At 39.8% G+C, this 18,856-nt stretch overlaps 1 protein-coding gene across 5 annotated transcripts in view; it reads left to right on the top strand.

Moving 5' to 3' along the window:
• Positions 1 to 18,856, top strand: part of DCAF5 (DDB1 and CUL4 associated factor 5) — a 105,517-nt gene that overhangs the window by 33,352 nt on the left and 53,309 nt on the right. The window lies entirely within an intron of this gene.

Raw genomic sequence — 18,856 nt, 5'->3', positions numbered from 1 at the left:
GAAATATGTGGATGGGGCAAGTAGGAGCCTCTTTCATGTTCCTTAAATCCCATGGGGGAGAGATGACCTTTTATGGCATCTGTGCATGAAGCCGAACCTTGCTTTATGAAAGATTTGCATGCATTGCTAGGTCCTCTGAAAATTCTACATGGAGTTAACTTCCCACTTTAAGGTACTATTGCAGAAGAGTATCATGGAAAGTAAGCGAGGTTATGACTTATTTCATGGGCCTCGGATGAAAGGGGCAATTGAGTACAGAGGATTACCTTCCTTGGTGATTTTTAATTCTAGCTAATTCTCTCCATGGGGCAGTCTGGTGAGGTTGGATCTATAGCAGATCTGTGTAGCCCAGAAGGGGATCCCTGGTGTTGAGCAGGGCTCCCTGAGACTCCGTAGGGCAGCAGAGGTTTCTCCTGCTCTCTGTTGCCTATGCACCTGGCTCTTCCTTTTCCATGTGGCTGAAATGCGTGTAGTAGCAGGACCCCTATTGTGCATTTACGCTGTGTGCTGAGGGAGGCTTGTTCTCTGCCAGGAAGACAGTCTCCTGTGTTCGGCCCAAGCCTCCTCTGCCACTTTGGGCTCTTCAGGAACAACTGTTCTGCCTTGTCCTTATCACAAAAGGCAGAATTTGGACTAAAGATGCCAGCTTTCTCCCAACCTGCTATCTCCCATACCGAGAATGAATAGCTGGCAACTGGAGTGAGCTCTGAGCTATTCATCCCCAGTGGAAAGCTTGAGCAGTTCATGATGTTAGCAGTGTCTTGAGAGAAGAGGGGGGTTGAACGTTAATGCTTCTCCCGATTTTCCCCTACCAGCTTCTTACTGTGCATTATATTGGGGCCCTCCTCCCCTTTTTACTTGTCTCCTCACTAAACATGGCTTCTTTCTTTTTAAAAAAATTCTGAGATTTCTGCTTTACTTTTATAGTAACATTTATTAGATTTAAGGTCTATATCCAGAAAAGTATAATGAATAGAAAAAAAAGATAGAAAAAGAAAATCCCATCTCAGGATTATCTCTGTTGCTTGTATGTTTTTTAAATGTTTTACATCAATACAGTACTTCTCTTTCCTGGTCTCTAGTCACTATCTCCAAAGGTAACTACAGTGAACAGTTTCTTATGTATCTGTCCAGAACATAACTTAATGTGTGTAACTCACATAAGGAATATATATCCTTAAAAGAATTTAGACTAAAGGAACCACATAATAATACCACTGTGCTCAGCTTCTTTTTCCAATTAATAATATGTCTTGGAGCTTTTTTCATGTAAGCACTTGCAAATCTAGCACATTCCGTTAATGGCTACATGGTATTCCATTCATATGATGTACCCAACAACCAGACTTCTTGTTTCCTGTTTGGGCCATTATAAACTATGCTTCACTGACCCTGATCACAGGTCTATCTTGGCCTACCTTTGCAAAAATATCTAGGTAATTGCTGCATCAAACGAAGAGTGTACGTTTTTACATTTTTTATAAAAACTGTCAAATTTTCCCACGACCACAAAAGGCTGCACTGATTTACAAACCTACCAACTGTGCATGAGACTACATGCATCTCCAGACCGTCATGAACACTTAAACTGTTGCAGGTCTTATGGGGGAAAAATATCTTCTTGTTTTGATTACTTCTTCATTTATGGGTGAGGTTATGTGGTTTCTTTGGTAACCTATAGTTTTCAAAGCCCATGTGGGAGAAAAGTCATCTAGTAAAGCTAATTGGCAATCTTGACTGATTCCTTTTTTAGAATAAAAGGAGGAGCACAGTGCTGTGGAGACTAGGATGTTTTTACCTGTTTCTTTCAACTTTTCTAAGGTTTTTTGGATATGAGGCAGAAAAAGGGTATGAAATATTCTTGAGGTCCTGTTCTTCACATCCACTAGTGTTTGGGGATTAAACTGCAGATCTTTTCTGTTTGAATTTTCTCAGTGCAAGTTGGTATGGGGAGAAAGAGACGGCCCTTTGTCTTTTCCATGCAGGATTAATTATGCTGAGTTGCAATGGATGATTTGTCTCCTAAACACAGCTGCCTAGAAACCCCAACCCAGATCTTGGGACAATTCTGAATTGCCTGGGAGGACAAGCCTGGAACAGGAGAGATGATCTATTTCAGGGATACTTAAAGTCTAGGGAAAGATTTTAGGGAATTTGTGAACCCCTTATAATTGCAGGTAAAATCATGTGTGCTTGTGTATCTGAGTGAGCACACGTGGCATTTTTTTCTAGGGACAAGGAGAGCTTTTACCAGGTTCTCATAGAGACCTTTGAACCCCAAGAGGATGAGTCACTCAGTGTTCTAAAGATTCTTGATTTGGAGCCTGTTGTGGCTCCTTAGCAGGCTTCTAAGTAACTTCCAGCTTGTAGTAGCTTGGGCACATGTGTGAATTCTGGGCCTTTTCAAGTGGCCCACTGGCTCCCTAGAAACAAATATATCTCTGTGGAACAATAAGGGGGGCTCACATTGAATATCTTTCCCTTCCTACCTTACCTTATGGGTGGTTCCATGCTGGAACGGTTTCCCTGCCCTACCCCAAGCCTAAGCTGTGTCTCTCCACTTCAGCAGGTAGCCCATAGGAGTGTGAACAGGTTCATGTTTGTCCTACTACTGCCCTGAAATAAGCTGACTAGAGGGCTGGCTGGTAGAATAAAGTGTCAGCTCTAGAAGGGACTTCAGTTATCATCTGATCTGACTTCCTGTTGTACGGATTGTAAAGGGAGGCAGAAGAGCTTGGTGGTTTAGAGTGTAGGATCTGAAGTACATCCTGGGTACAGAGCCAGGTAGTATACCTTAATAGCCATGTGATCTTGAGCATGTTACTTCACCTCTCAGTGCCTCATAATAATAAATAATAGCTAACATTTATTAAGCATTACATGCTGGGGATAATGACAGTTATATGAATAATTCCTTATTTAATCCTATGACACCCTTATGAAATAGATTCTATTATTCCTATTTTAATGATAAGGAAGTCAAGGTACAGAGAGGTGAAATAACATGCATATATGTGTATTATATCCTCCCCTGTATGTTCTAGTTTTCTTTCATCTATACCTCCTTGAAGTAAAACTTTGTCAGAATTCCTCTCAAATTTTTTTAATACAGGCCTATCCAACTTTAGAGTCTGAGGCCTTTAGACTTTCTGCCTCCCTTTTCACTGTCTTCTGGCCCAGCCCCAGTCTTCATGCTGACTTCCCATGTTTCTCGCTCTCCTAACTCTGGAAACCCGCACATGCTCTTAATTTTTCTTCTGTAAAGCTTTAGAACAGAGGTTGTAAACTAGTTGCCCATAGGTCATATTCAACCCACGGAGATATTTTGCTTGGCCTACATGATGTAATAGTGTTTAGAAAATTACACAGAAAAAATCACAGTTTCTAACATCTCTTGAAAAATTCAAAAGATCTGATATCATTGGATCTTTATTCTCACATGGCAACAGTCAGCCGAAGTTGAGCCATGGGTTCCTCTTTAAACCTTTGGGATGTGTTACAGGTTCCACCACTCCTTGATGTCTTAATCCGGGTGTGCTTCTCTCATTTATGTTACTTCCCTGGTCATACAGTCATTGGAGCTTGAGGGTCTGCTTTGGGGATTTTAGTGGAAATGAGGGGAGCATAGCTGGGGAACTTGAGTATAAGTAACTGGATAAGAGAAAACTTCACATATCCAAGTATACATTGCAAGTTTGGGCGAGGTTTGGTTTATTTCATTTAGATTATTTCTGCCGATGTCTTTTCACAACCATCCTCTCCTTTATCACTGCCAACATCCCAGTTATGATGTCTTGCTTGGACTATTGCAGTGGCCTCTGAACAGTTTTCAAAACTGAACTCGTTGAACACCCAAAGTGTTCAGGAAGAGTGAAGTTTTCCCTGCTGTTACTCTCCTTGTCTCACCGTTTTCATTGCCTGTTTTAGCTGTCTGTTCACTCACCACCTCTCTCCCTTCTCGTATCTTTAGTTTGTCAGTTTTTGTCAGGAACCATTAGTTCTGTGACAGGTAACAATGTCTTGCTTTGACAAGGATAATAAAGAGAGTGGTTCTTTCCCGCTCAATAATAAAACTAGGGCAAGCCAGGAATTCCTGTAAAGACTTACCTTATAAGCTTTTACGTGTTGTGTAAATGACACACTTGATCATGGGTAATGAGTGCAAATTCCTGCTCTCAGAAAGGAATTGCTCTTAGTAATTCACCTGGCTTTGGGGCCTAAATGTTCTCTCGGCCTGTACCAATCCTACTTCTGTAGAGACCAAGTTAAGTGTAACTCCTTGCCTTCTGAACAGCTAGGCAATCTCTGCCACATTGCATTTGAGGGCTACTCATACTATTATGGGAAAATAGAGCCCAAGTGTTCAACTTCAAAGGCCCGAAAAGGCATTTATACTCTGCTTTCTCTCTCTCCTCTCCCACTCACCCATCTTTACTGTTTATATGTATATATCCAATACTCAGGCAAATGTCCCATCTATTGAAGCCTGTAATAAAAGCTTGTTTTTTTCCCCGAAAACTGTGTATCTTTAAGTTCTGTATTTTTATTAATGTCACCATCACTCTTGTACTCATCCTGGCTAAAATCCTAGAGTCCCATTTGACTCTTCTGTTTCTGCCTCCCTCTGCCATGACCAGCCTTGCTCTGTGTTAGTGCCTGGCCACTATTTTCAGTTCTTAAAGCCCCTGCCCTATTTCAGGTCCATATCACTGTTTCCATAAGGTGTTGACTACACAGGCTTCTTAACCTGCCTCTTGCTTCTGGCACATAGCACATGTCCTTAAACATCACTTCTGCCATTCCCCTACCCAGAGCTTTAGTGGCTGCCTTTTATCTTTCTTCATGGCCATATCCCCTGAACCAATTATGCAGGATGCTCCAAGAAAATGTTTTTTGGGGAATGAATGTATGACCTAGTTTACTGGATGAAATAAAAACTCGTTACGCAAGCAGTCATCCCCTTCGCTGGTACCAGTGTCCCTTCTCCCCTTGTAACTCCTCCTCTGCATGCAAACACACATAGAGGAGAATTTCTCCTTTTTTCTTGATTTTTCTTTTCCTATTCAAATCCTAGTTACCCCTCAAGGTCCAAGATCAAATGGAAGCCCATCAGTGCAGACGTCCTTGCTATGTCTCCCTGTTACATACTCTTAAAGCTTACTTTACTCACTGTGTCCCCAGCATCTAGCCCAGTTTTGGCACAGAGTACATGCTGAATGAATGAAGCTTGCCCTCACTTCTAGCAGAAGGGTTCGCTCTATCTAGAGCCTCTGTAAAGTATAATGCTTACGGCCTGTGGCATTCATGTTGCATGTCTCAGTCACCGCTTTTGCCATCATTGATTATCTTTCCTGTGACTGTTTTATCTCCAGACAGACCAGTATTATGTCTGTTATTTCCTTCCAGTGCTCAGGAATTACTTCTCAGGAAGGAAGCGCTTGTCCTAATCTGTACTATTAATTCTCATGTTTTTCTGTGGATTTTTAAGGACAGAGCCATGTTTTATTTATTTTTAATCTCTATCACCTAGCACAGTGCTTAGAATGTTATGGACCCTTAGTAAATATTGAATGAGTACAGTGTTACATTCATCCCAAAATAGTATGTATTCTCAAAGCTAGCTTTCTGTAATGTTTTCATTAACTCCCTGAGTGTAATGGCATGGATCAAAATGTCATCTGTAGGGAATAAATCCTTAGAGGAGGTTGTAAGGGTTCTTCTGGGGCTTTGGACACCTGTCAACTAGTGATATATGGAAGTCAAGGATTCTGGCAAAATTGCTTTCTGGCTTTTGGGCCACAAGGTGGAGCTCTAGAATCAGCTTTGGCCACTAGAAGATACCAGGGCCCCAGTATCCTAACCCAGTGATTCTCAAACTTTAGAGGGCATCAGAATCACCTGGGGAGGTTGTTAACGTGCTGCTTCCTAAAGCACAGACCCAAAGATTGAACTGTTGATCTGGGGCAGAACCTGTGAATCTGCCATTTTTTAATACATACCCCAGGTGATCTGACAACTTTGCTTATCCTTCAAGGTGGAAGCTGTGATTATTCAGAGGTCTGTTGAATTTGCTGCTGTGTTCATTTGGACCCAGGGTCTTTGGGCTTTAGGCCAGAGCTTCCCTGTGTCCATTCATTCTCACCAGTGTGCCTTTTTATAGAAAGAGACTTAGCTTCAGAGCAGAGCATCTGGGGAATGCCTGGTGAACGGATGGGAGTTGTGGAAGCATGTTCCAGTTCATATCCTCCCTTTAATTCTCCCCAACTCTTGTTATTCAGGAGGAGGTGATACCACATTCCTAAATCAAGTACACTTTATTTTAAAATCAAATCTTGACTTTTTCTTCTTTTTAAAAAGCTTTTTATATTAAAAAATTCACATACACATATATATATATGTAGAATTGTAAAATAAACTCCATTATACCTAGCACCCAGCTTCAATTAACCCATTGACAATCTTATTTCATTTATTCTTCCTCTGTGACCTCCCTTCCCAGTTATTTTGGATCCATTTCCATGTAGCATTATATCATTTCCTCTATAAATACTTTAGTATGTATCTCTGAAAGATATTCTTTTTTAAAAATTGAGTTAAAATTTACATAACATAAAATTAATTATTTTAAAGTGAAAATTTGGGCTTCCCTGGTGGCGCAGTGGTTGAGAGTCCACCTGCCGATGCAGGGGACATGGGTTCATGCCCTGGTCCAGGAAGATCCCACATGCCGCAGAGCGGCTGGGCCCGTGAGCCGTGGCCGCTGAGCCTGCGCATCCGGGCATTTATCCAAGAGAGAGGAAAACTTACTTTCATACAGAAACTTGAACATGAACGTTCATAGCTGCTTTATTCATAATAGCCAAAAGCGGGAAACTACCCATATGTTTTTCAATGGATGAATAGTTTAAAAACAGAAAAAACTGTAGTACATTTATGCCATAGAATACTACTCAGCAATAAGAAACCGTGAACTATTGATACATGCAACAATTTGGATAAACCGTAAGTGAATTATGCTACATGAAAAAGCCAATCTCAAAAGGATACATACTGCATGATTCCATTTATATAACATTCATGGGAGAATATAATTATAGAGGTGGAGAACAAATTAGTCATTGCCAGGTGTTAGGGTTAGAGGTAGGGGGGTGGATGTGACTATAAAAGGGTGGCACAAGGAAGTCTTGTGGTGATGGTACAGATAAGTATTGTGGTTACATGAAGTTATACAAGTGATAGAATTGCACAGAGCTACACACACACACACAAATGAGTGCATGTATAACTGACAGAATCTGAGTAAGCTCTATAGATTGTACCAATGTAAATTTCCTTGTTTTGACATCATACTGTAGTTATGCAAGGTGGTAACATTGGGAGAGTCTGGGTAAAGGGTTCAAAGAACCTTGTTGATTTTCTATGTATAGTATCACGTCATCAGCAAACAGTGACTGTTTTACTTTTTCCTTTCCAATTTGGGTTCCTTTTATTTCTTTTTCTTCTCTGATTGCTGTGGCTAGGACTTCAAAACTATGTTGAATAAAAGTGGCAAGAGTGGGCATCCTTGTCTTGTCCCTGATCTTAGAGGAAACACTTTCAGCTTTTCACTGTTGAGTATGATGTTAGCTGGGGCTTTATTGTATTTTTGTGTTGAGATATGTTCCCTCTATGCCCACTTTCTGGAGAGTTTTTATCATAAATGGATGTTGAATTTTGTCAAAAGCTTTTTCTGCATCTCTGTTGAGATGATCATATGATTTTTATTCTTTGCAAATTCTTTTTACAAGAAAATTTATTTGCAAATTCCTCTGAATCTATAATTATTTCAAAATAAAAAGTTAAATGCAAGTAACACATAATAACATTCTCCTTTTAAAACTGTCAGTAAGGCTAAAGTTCCTTCTGACTACCTCTTCCAGTCCTGGTCCCCTGCCCCCTCCTCTGGGGGTAATGAGTGTTAGGAGTTTGTAGTATATGCTTCCAGAACTTTTTCTTTGCTTTTATATGCTTATACACGTACCCATAGAAAATATATGATTTTTGTTTCTATATGCATGTATGCTTTTCACACAAATGATGTACCACTCTGCAGTTATTCTACAACTTGACTATTTCACCCATCAGCGTATGTTGGGGATTTATCTATATTAACATATCCAGATTTATCTCGTTTCTTTTGCCAGTTAAGAACTTGAGTCAACTCTCTGACTCTCTCTGTTAAGAGTCAGCTTAGATTTTTCTTCTAGGAAGTCTTTTGTGACTGCTCCCCCTCCTGTGTACCCAGTGGAGGGTAGATACTCTTCCTATGTCTCTCACAGCACATATTCCTCTTATTAGAACACTATTCATGTTATAGAAGGAAACTGTTGGTTTTCTTGTCCCTGATTAGTTCTTGAAAGTGTCCTTTCATCTTATTTCATCTTTAAATTCATGTGCCTAGCATATTGTCTAGAATAGTTAGCAGGTATTCAATAAATGTTTATTCAGTAAAGGCATGCCTGAATATATGAGTTACTGAACTACAGGGAAGGGTATGAAGTGAATTACTTAGATGAATCCTTCTGGCCCTGATGCATTGTTATATGATGCTATTTTTTTTTGCTGGGTGGAATAATCCATCTCCAGAGTGTATTCTGTGAAATCTTGTTGAACCAAGAAGCAGAAAACAACTTGTTGGCCCTATTTCTGCTGCTTATTTGTTGTATGGTTAAAGCCAAGTCACATAAGCATTCAGGACCTAGGTCTCCTCTACTTTGAGATGAGAATAATGTTACCTTCACTGTCCACCTTATAGGATTAATGAAAGGATTAGATGATACAATTTACAAACAAACATCTTGGAAATTAATTTTTTATACATCTTTATTTTTAAAAATTTATTTATTAATTTATTTATTTTTGGCTGCATTGGGTCTTCGTTGCTGCGCACAGGCTTTCTCTAGTTGCGGCGAGAATGGGCTACTCTTCGTTGTGGTGTGCGGGCTTCTCATTGCGGTGGCTTCTCTTGTTGTGGAGCACAGGCTCTAGGCATGTGGGCTTCAGTACTTGTGGCTTGTGGGCTCTAGAGTGCAGGCTCAGTAGTTGTGGCACACAGGCTTAGTTGCTCTGTGGCATGTGGGATCTTTCCCGGACCAGGGCTCGAACCCGTGTCCCCTGCATTGGCAGGCAGATTCTTATCCACTGTGCCACAAGGGAAGTCCCTATACATCTTTATTAAAGTATAATTGCTTTACAATGTTGTGTTCGTTCCTGCTGTATAACAAAGTGAATCAGCTACATGTATACATATATCCCCATATCCCCTCCCTCTTGCGTCTCCCTCCCACCCTCCCTATCTCACCCCTCTAGGTGGTCACAAAGCACTGGGCTGATCTCCCTGTGCTATGCAGCAGCTTCCCTCTAGCTGTCTGTTTTACATTTGACAGTGTATATATGTCAATGCTACTTTCTCACTACGTCCAAGCCTCCCCATCCCCCTCAAGTCTGTTCTCAACGTCTGCATCTTTATTCCTGCCCTACCACTAGGTTCATCAGTACCGTTTTTCTTGATTCCATATATATGCATTTAGCATATGGTATTTGTTTTTCTGTTTCTGACTGACTTCACTCTGTATGACAGACTCTAGGTCCATCCACCTCACTGCAAGTAACTCAATTTCGTTCCATTTTATGGCTGAGTAATATTTGGAAATTAAATTTAATGAAGAACTTGTGGCTTCTTCAAGGGTTATCTATCGTGATTTGATTCCTTCAGTGAATTCTTCATAGTTTGAACTTTTTATTTTGTGACCTTAGGTTTGACCCCTTGTATTTTATCTGGTGTGAGTCACGTGTTTTAGATGGGGATGTCTTCATACACTCTTTAATAATCTTGGCTTCATTTATCCATGAATTTGCCCACGTATAGAAGAGTTTCCAAGAACATTGCTAATGTTTCTGAATTCTACATTAAAAACTTTGTGTTTTGAATCAGTTTTTTATTCCAATAATACAACTTTGCCATTTATTTATGGGTGCTTGGGAAGTGGAATGGTGGATCTGCAGAATGAAATCAAACTAGGTGTAGTTTCAGATCTGAGCTGGTACTATGTCCAGTGCTAACCAAGGGAGGCCTGTTTAGTACTTAAAAACCTTTCAAAGGAGGGATATTATTTGCCTTCATTGAGAAGGATGGTGAGGGACACTGAAATTTTCAGAGTCCTTTGAAAATTTTTGTTTAACTATCATTATATGAATTTAAAACAATGATTTAATTTCAGATTTGCATCTATACCAGAATCCTGTGGGGCAGCATATTATTTGAAGTTTCAGTTAAGAAGCTCTTTAAATTCCCCACTGTCATACTCTTCTCAAAGCTATCTTCTGTGGTCCCTTAATTAAAGAGGGAGTATGTTTGAGATGACATTTTAGAATGATGTATTTTCTTCTGATTACAGAAGTTCATGTTCATTGTAGGAAAACTTGGAAAATAAAATGAAAGGTATAAAAAAATTACCTAAATGCTATAGTCTAATTAACATATCTTCTTGTTGGTCTCAGTACATCCATCAATCCCAATGTTTATCACTATCTATCCTTAGACATAATTGGATAGGGCATGTATTCAAAGCCTGTAGAATTCACTGTCTACCTTCTGAAACCTGATAGATAAATTTTCTTTTTTTAGCTTGTAATTGACTTCCTAAAGTTTAAGTATTAATTTTCCTTTTGAACTTTTATTTTACAAATATCAGAAACTTGCTTTAAAATACAAGATAAAATTATGATACCTGTTTACCTGTTAAAGTCTTCCTTCTTGTTAGCTGCTTATTAGCAGGTAGATAAATTTAACTCATTTGAAGGACGTGTGGTGGTGTCAGTGAGGAGGAAAAGACCTAAGTGGTCATTGGCAAATCATTTTACTTTCTAGGCCACAGTCCTTTGCCTGTGAAAGAAAACTTTGACTCTGATGATCTTCAAGCCTCCTGCTATTTCTCTGATTTTTATGTTGCTCTTCTGCTTGCCTCTCAAGATTAGACTTTGTGGGCAGACAAATGTCAGGAGCCAGGTGAACCTTTGTGGAGCCTGTTTTGTTTAATGTTCTAAGTCAGGTTTTTCAGATTGCTACTCATGATCCATTAGATCATGCAGCATCTACTTACTGAATGCCTATTATGTGTCTGGCACTGTTTAAGCACTTGGGATGCACAGGAAAAGATATAAAAGTTAATAGTCTAGTGGAAAAGGACAAATAAGAAACAAAAATAAGTACATAAAAATATATGGTATGTAAGATGGTGATTCATGTAGTAGAGAAAACTAAGCAGGCAAGAGAGAGAGGGAGCATTGGGGAAGTTGCATTTTTGCATAGGGTATATCAGGAAAGGCTAATTGAGAAGGATATTTGAATAAAGAGTCAAGTGAACGAACCATGCTCATATCTGGGGAGGAACGTTCCCTCAGGATTTGCAAGTGCAAAAGCCCTAAAGCAGAAACATGTCTGACGTATTCTAGGAGCAGGAAGGAGGCATCATGTGGTTGAAGCAGAATAAGGTAAAATGAGTGCTAGGGGGCAGAGCCAGAGACATAGGGATTGAGGGGCTGTCTAGGGCATTGTTGACATCATAAAGAATTTGGGTTTGGGGGACTTCCTGGCGGTCCAGTGGTTAAGACTCTGTGCTTCCAATGCAGGGGGCGTGGGTTCCATCCCTGGTCAGGGAACTAAGATGCCACATGCCACGTGGCGCGGCCAGAAAGTTAAATGAGTAAGTAAGTAAATAAATAAATAAAATTTAAAACCTTAAAAAGAAAAAAAAGAATTTGGGTTTTAATCTGGTTGAACTGGGAAGCCACTGGCAGATTTTCAGCAAAGGAATGATGTGGTCTTGACTCATGGATCAGCATGACTCTGGCTGTCTTGTTCAGGATGAAATGAAGCATGGGCCAAGAGTGGAAGCAAGGAGATAAGATAGGAAGCTCTTTCAATAATCCATTGGGCCATGAAATTCATTTAGATGGTCACAAGTATTTATTAGATAGAAAATGGAAAGTAGAAAATCAGTGCATTGCACACAGCAGACAGTAAGTTGTTTAATGAATTTATGCTAAATAAATGTGAGTGTACTGGAATGCAGTATAAGATGTACTTACTATAAAGATTTACTATAAACAAGTTTGAAAGCCATTATCCTAAGATATTTATACTGTTGCCAACTAGAGGTGACTTTGGTTTTTGGACACATTCTCAGTAAGTGGCTCCTGTATGAAATAAGCCATCTTCCTATAATCATGTCTCATCGGTCAGCACTTTGGCCTTCTCTCCCCTTTCCTTTGCATTCCTCTCTTCTCTTGTTTTCAACTGTTTGCATAAGTGTTCTTGTAGAAGATACCAAATTGTATTTGTTGTTTTCAAACCCTCTTCTGCTTAGGATTTTTTCTAGACTTTGCCTCTTTCCCCTTTAACATTCCTCTAGCTTTGTGGCCTTGTATCCTGACAGTCAGCACACGCACCCAGTTTCTCCTCCTGCCATCAGAGTCTGCCTGTATTCCCACCCACTCCTTCTGCACTGTTACTGTTGCTGTAGCAACTGCCATCTCAGTCTCCCCCTTCCCCTGGCTTTTTTCTTCCTCCTGCCAACCACTATTCATTAAACTCTTCCTCTCCAGTTTTCTACACTGTGAGGTCAGGGCTGATGCTATGTAACATCTGTCAGACGGTAGGGCCAAGAATAGCTTAAGATAAAGATTAAATGGCTGCTTACAAAACCCCTCTCTGTTTTTCCACAGCTCAGAGTAAAGGGGGGTTTTGAATAAGCAGGTCATCTGATGAACTGAGATGACTAAATGCTGAGTCCCTAATTCCGTAGAAATGTCATGAGTGTCCAAGAACAAAACTGTTATGGCACTGCTTCTTAATTCATTTTGAGATCTTGCATAAGGTTGAGATCTTGGTTGGTTTTATGTGGCTTATGGGATCCTCTGAGCCAAAGGCAAAACCGTGGACTGTATGTCACTTGAACTCTGGGTATGTCCCTGTTCTGGAAGGTGATGATTAGAGGCACTGCAATACCTACCATCCATGTTTGCTTCATGGAGGGACTAGATATGCCATTTGATTACCTGAAGATCTTTTTATCAGAAATTTAGTCTAGCACTTCTGCTGACCTCATTCAGACTTAAATTTCTGGATGTTCAAAAAGGGAAGGAAATTTTACCATGGACACTGAACCTGTATCTATATTTCAACCCAGAGAGGCTTGGCAGTGGATCATGTTCTGAAGAAAATAAGTTTGTTTAGTCACAGATGACAGTGTGTCTTTCTCGGGCTTATTGTCCAGTAGTTCTGGTTTCCTCTAGAGAAGTCTCAATCTTGGAACTGAGGACTGTATTAGAAAAAACAAAAGAGAAAGCCCAGGTTCTTCTCCTTCCAACTCACATAAAAGAAATGGTTAAGGAAAATGTGGTAGGGACTTCCCTGGTGGTCCCACGGTTAGGACTCGATGCTTTGACTAACGTGGCCACGGGTTCAATCCCTGGTCGGGGAAGTAAAATCCCACAAGTGCACGCACAGCACAACCATTTGAAAACAAAGGAAGATGTGGTATATATATGCAATGGAATACTACATAGCCATAAGAAAGAATGAAATAATGCCATTTGCAGCAACATGGATGGACCTAGAGATTGTCATACCAAGCGAAGTAAGTCAGAAAGAGAAAAACATAACCATATGATATCACTTATATGTGGAATCTAAAATATGATACAAATGAACTTATTTACAAAACAGAAACACACTCACAGACATGGAAAACAAACTTACGGTTACCAAAGGAGAAAGGGGGTGGAGGAGGGATAAATTAGGAGTTTGGGATTAGCAGATACAAACTACTATGTATAAAATAGATAAACAACAAGGTCCTACTGTATAGCACAGGGGACTATATTCAATATCCTGTCATAAACCATAATGGAAAAGAATATGAAAAAATATATATATATATAAAACTGAATCACTTTGCTGTACACCAGAAACTTACACAATGTTGTAAATCAACTATATTTCAATTAAAAAAAAAAAGGAAAGAAAAAGGTTAAGTGATCACCAAGATCTTGAACACACTTGAACGGAACTGATGTGGGCTGTGACTTTTTGAACATTTTCACTTTTTACTTAATTCTAGTATCTTCTAGGATTTGTCATGTTCTCTGGGTTGTGTTATAGGAAGTACAAAATGCCCCTGTATTCCTTATAGGTCATCCTGTCCTAAAGTAGAAACTGGAGGGGAGAGATTTTCTCCTACCCGTGGAACATTGAATTTGCCTCTCTCGTTGTCTGATACCAGCTCTGATGCCTGTGATTTGGAGTAGCAGTGCCTTGACTCCAAGTGTTTCACAGGTGTTAGGAAACTTTCACATAGAAACTCTGAAGAAATTCATGCCAGTGGGCTTTGGAAAATATTGTTGGCACTGTCGATGAATTACTTAATCATGGATTTATGGAAATCTAGGTTCATGAAGCCAGATCTTGGAACGTTTACCAATGCTCTATCTTGTGCAGTACTTGATACTCCTAGTCACTTTTTCTGGAAACAGCCTTGGCTTGTTTCTCTTCTGTTCCAAGACTTTAGCCTTGGCCAAAGACTTTTTAAATTTTTCTTTTTATCCCACCAAAGCAATAAAGAAGTCCAATTGAATATTTTTGAGGGGCCAAAAAGCAAAAACCCAGGGGAACACACTAGTGAGGAATATTTTCCTGATGTTCTGAGGTTCTCTTGCTTTTTGTCCTGCGTCTTTTGCATGCTGACCCTTGGATCACCTCCTACCCCATTCTTGTTGCATTTTATGACAAATTCTTGGTTGAAGATAGGCTGGGAATAGATTGATTGCTTTTATTTTTCTTACAAGGATATTTTGGGGTTTTTTAAAATCTATTAACAATCATTTTATTTTACTTGCTTTTATCTTATTTATTTTTTAATTCTTTTAACATCTTTATTGGAGTATAATTGCTTTACAGTGTTGTTAGTTTCTGCTGTATAACAAAGTGAATCAGCTATATGTATACATATATCCCCATATCCCCTCCCTCTTGCGTCTCCCTTCCACCCTCCCTATCCCACTCCTCTAGGTGGTCACAAAGCACCGAGCTGATATCCCTGTGCTATGCAGCTGCTTCCCACTAGGGATATTTTGATTTGAACTCATTTTAACTTGTTGCTAGTCCTTTCAAGATACTGCTCATCTCATTTGGGTGTGTAATGGTGACCATTTCTCTGGAGGAGTGGAGATGGTGGCACCTCTGCTGTCAAGATTGAGGCATTCTTATGTACAGGTACCATCAGTTCTCCAAGAAGAAGTAAGAAATTTCTCCTTCAGGGAATGTGTTGAGGGCAGGAAAAAAAACATTTCAGGCATTGTTGGTAGAGTGGAACTCTGATCTTAAAAGGAATTAGAGTCCTTTCTGCTGTTAGACATGGGGCTGTAAAAAGTGCCATATTGTATGGTTGGCTTTTCGCTGAGCCTCTAGTAATCTGCTTTCTCTCCACCTTATTTTCCCCTCTACACCTGCCGCCCCAAATTCCAAAATGGAACCATATTTTTCAAAGTGTGGTTTGAAAGTCACATGCATCATAATTAATTAAGGTTGCTTGTTAAATTCAGATTCCTGGGCCCACTTCTCAGACTGAATTAGAATATCTGGGGATGGATCCTGAGAATCTGCCTTGTTTTTTTTTTGCCCATGTGGCTTGTGGGGTCTTGGTTTCCCCGACCAGGGATTGAACCATGCCCCCTACCGTGGAAGTGCGGACTTAACGACTGGACTGCTGGGGAAGTCCCAATCTGCATTTTTTAAAAGTCCCAGATGATTTATCATGCATCTTACCCTTGGAATCATAAACAACAGGATCTTTGACATTATCTTTATATCTTGGCTGTGAGGGGAAACTGCTCCTAAGCCTTTTCTTTCTGATGAACAAGACCATTCTTACCATTCTCAACAGGAGGAGCCAGCTGCAGAACCCCTGCTGAGAAATTACAGTTAATGTAGCTCACTTTCTGAATTTCAGGTGTCAGTCTATCCCCCTGAAAGGATTTTTGCACCCAAACATGAAGTATTCAGTTTTAGTAGCTGCTGCTACAGTTTTTTGGTAGCTGCACCCCTAAACACTCTAGGAGCAAGATTCCTATGTACCTACCCTCCCTGTGTGAGAGAGAGGAGTTCCCTGCCCAGAAACTAAGAGAAAAGTTAGTGACTCTTGTGGAGCCCACAAACAGACCCCTGTAGAGTGGCCAGATTGCATACATAGGAGCTTGGGTGGGAATGGGATGGGCCCAGATGCCTGTCCTGGGCAGACTCCTGCAGGCCTGACTAGAATCTGCAGAGGAAGTTCCTGTTAACAAATGGAAAGGGTGTTGCCAGAGGCCCCAGCTTTCCTGTCAGGGATGCCTGAGCTGATGCAATGCCCTGCCGCTGTGGCTGACCAAGTTTCTTTTTGTTGAGTCTTGTTCCCACCCCCAACTCCTCTTCAGTCGTTCAGATACTGGTTTATTTGCACACTCCATGCTGATCTTGAATTGAAAGGCTCTCATTGTTTTTGAGATCAGTGTTTAGATAACACCACATGCCTGTGGCAGCTAGGACACCCTGTAAAGGAAATGCCTGGGCTCTAACAGCCCCATCATTCACTCCCTGTATGTGAATGACTGTGGCCTGTGTTTAGGACATTATAAGAACATTGCTCTGCAGGGATTATTGCTTGGGGACTGCAGGAGTACCAGGCTTCTTCTTGATGTTTAGAGTTCTAGGGACCGTGTTCTAAGTCACTTCTCTCTTTACTTCCCTTCCAAACATAAGAGGATTAAAGTCTGTTTTGCCTAAGCCTTGTTTCCACACATACCTGCAGTACTAGAGCGTTCTTCCCTCTGGTGAGAAGACTGCTTTGGGGGACACAAGGACGCACTGTGGCTAGTGGAGGTGCAGAATGTTTTTATGATTAGGCCAGGTTGGCAGCTTCCTTTGCACTGTGGTCCAGGGCCTCCTTTTCCCATGGGATATCCGCTTTCTTTTTTAAAAAACATTATAGTAATAATCTCTTTAATTTGTATAGCGCTTTGCCAGTTATAAAGGTTTACACCACATATCATTTCATTATATCTGTATAATGATATAAATTTAACTGTATATAAAGAATATATTAAAGAGTCTTCAGAACCAAAATTAATATCAGAGTTTCAGAGAAAAGATGATTTCTTGGATTTATGGTTAATACAACAGCATGTTGAAAAAACCAAAGTTGTGAATTCAATTCTGTCAAATGGTCAAACATGCTAACACTAATAGCAGGAGTAATTTATTCTCTATAAAACCTATAGACACTATTATAATTGTAAATTACTTTTAATTCCTTTTTTTCACATTTATAAACCTTTTTTTTTCCTCTTTTGGTTGTTTACAGGTTTTGTTTTTTTTGTTTTTTTTCGGTTCAGTTTAGTTTTGTTTTTGAGATATCTCCTTTCTTGTCCCCTTAAACTTCTCCATCACTCTCTTGCCAGAAAAGAAATAAAAGAAAATGTGTTTTATCCATTCAGTGTTAAATTTCTTCTGGTAACATATAGTTCTTTAAGTTTTCACTTGGTAAAATGCTATTAAAACTTCTTCCTTAAAAATGTTTCAAATAAGTCTGGCAGGCTCTAATTTATGTATCTCAAGGCCCTTTCCAGCTCTGATTCCCTAAATTTATAAACGTTTTTTCTTAAACTACTAGAATCTCTTTTCATGACCACAGTGTCTTGTGAAGCAGAGTGAGTTAATAGCACTGATGTGGCCCTCATTTCTATAGCATTCTCCAATGCATATACTTTTTTAAAAATAAATTTGTTTATTTATTTTTGGCTGCATTGGGTCTTCGCTGCTGCGCATGGGCTTTCTCTAGTTGCGGTGAGCGGGGGCTACTCTTCATTGCAGTGTGTGGGCTTCTCATTGCAGTGGCTTCTCTTGTTGCAGAGCACAGGCTCTAGGCACACGGGCTTCAGTAGTTGTGGCGTGCGGGCTCAGTAGTTGTGGCTTGCAGGCTCTAGAGCGCAGGCTCAGTAGTTGTGGTACACAGGCTTAGTTGCTCCATGGCATGTGGGATCTACCTGGACCAGGGCTCGAACCTGCGTCCCCTGCATTGGCAGGCAGATTCTTAACCACTGCACCACCAGGGACGTCCCTCCAGTGCATATACTTAATCTCACTTTCTTACCAGTAATTTCGTGTTCCAAGCATTAAAGAAAGAAAAGTTGGTTGACATGGACAATGAACCATCATCCCTCTATAATAAAATAGTGTCCGGGTAATCATAATCAAGGAGCCTGACTACTAGAAAGTTAAAACACACACCATTTGTTACTTAGTACTGTATAATTGTTAATGTTCACTGCCATCCTAGTTAACACATTGTAAGTATCTTCTGAGTCATCAAAATAAATTATTTGGAACCATACTGTGTGACTTTTAAAAAATGTTATGAACGTTATGAAACTAAAGAAGAATACTGCGTGAACCAGATCATACCGCTCTCTAGTACAAGGTGGATAAATGGAATTATATATATTAGCCAAAGTATATTTTAAAGCTAAATATAAACTCTTTGGGAATTGTAAAGGGAAACAAGTCATCTTGCTTTTCTAATTGTTGTAACTGCTTGCTCTGTGTTTAATTTAAAATTTTTCTTTAATATTTATTCTTGAGTTGTGCCATATGGAATATAAAAATTCTCTGTAAACAGATTGAAAATTCAAAAATAAATGTGTAAGCAATAAAGTGATTATTATTTTTTTAAAAATCCAGAATAAACTAGAATATCTTTTTTTGGCTGATGGTTCTTGTATC

Source organism: Delphinapterus leucas, chromosome 2 (assembly GCF_059928025.1).
Source record: "Delphinapterus leucas isolate spDelLeu-1000000601 "Yukka" chromosome 2, BTC_Dleu_Yukka2, whole genome shotgun sequence".
In the NCBI taxonomy this organism is placed as follows: Eukaryota; Metazoa; Chordata; class Mammalia; order Artiodactyla; family Monodontidae; genus Delphinapterus; species Delphinapterus leucas.
This window is presented reverse-complemented; position numbering and strand designations above follow the sequence as displayed.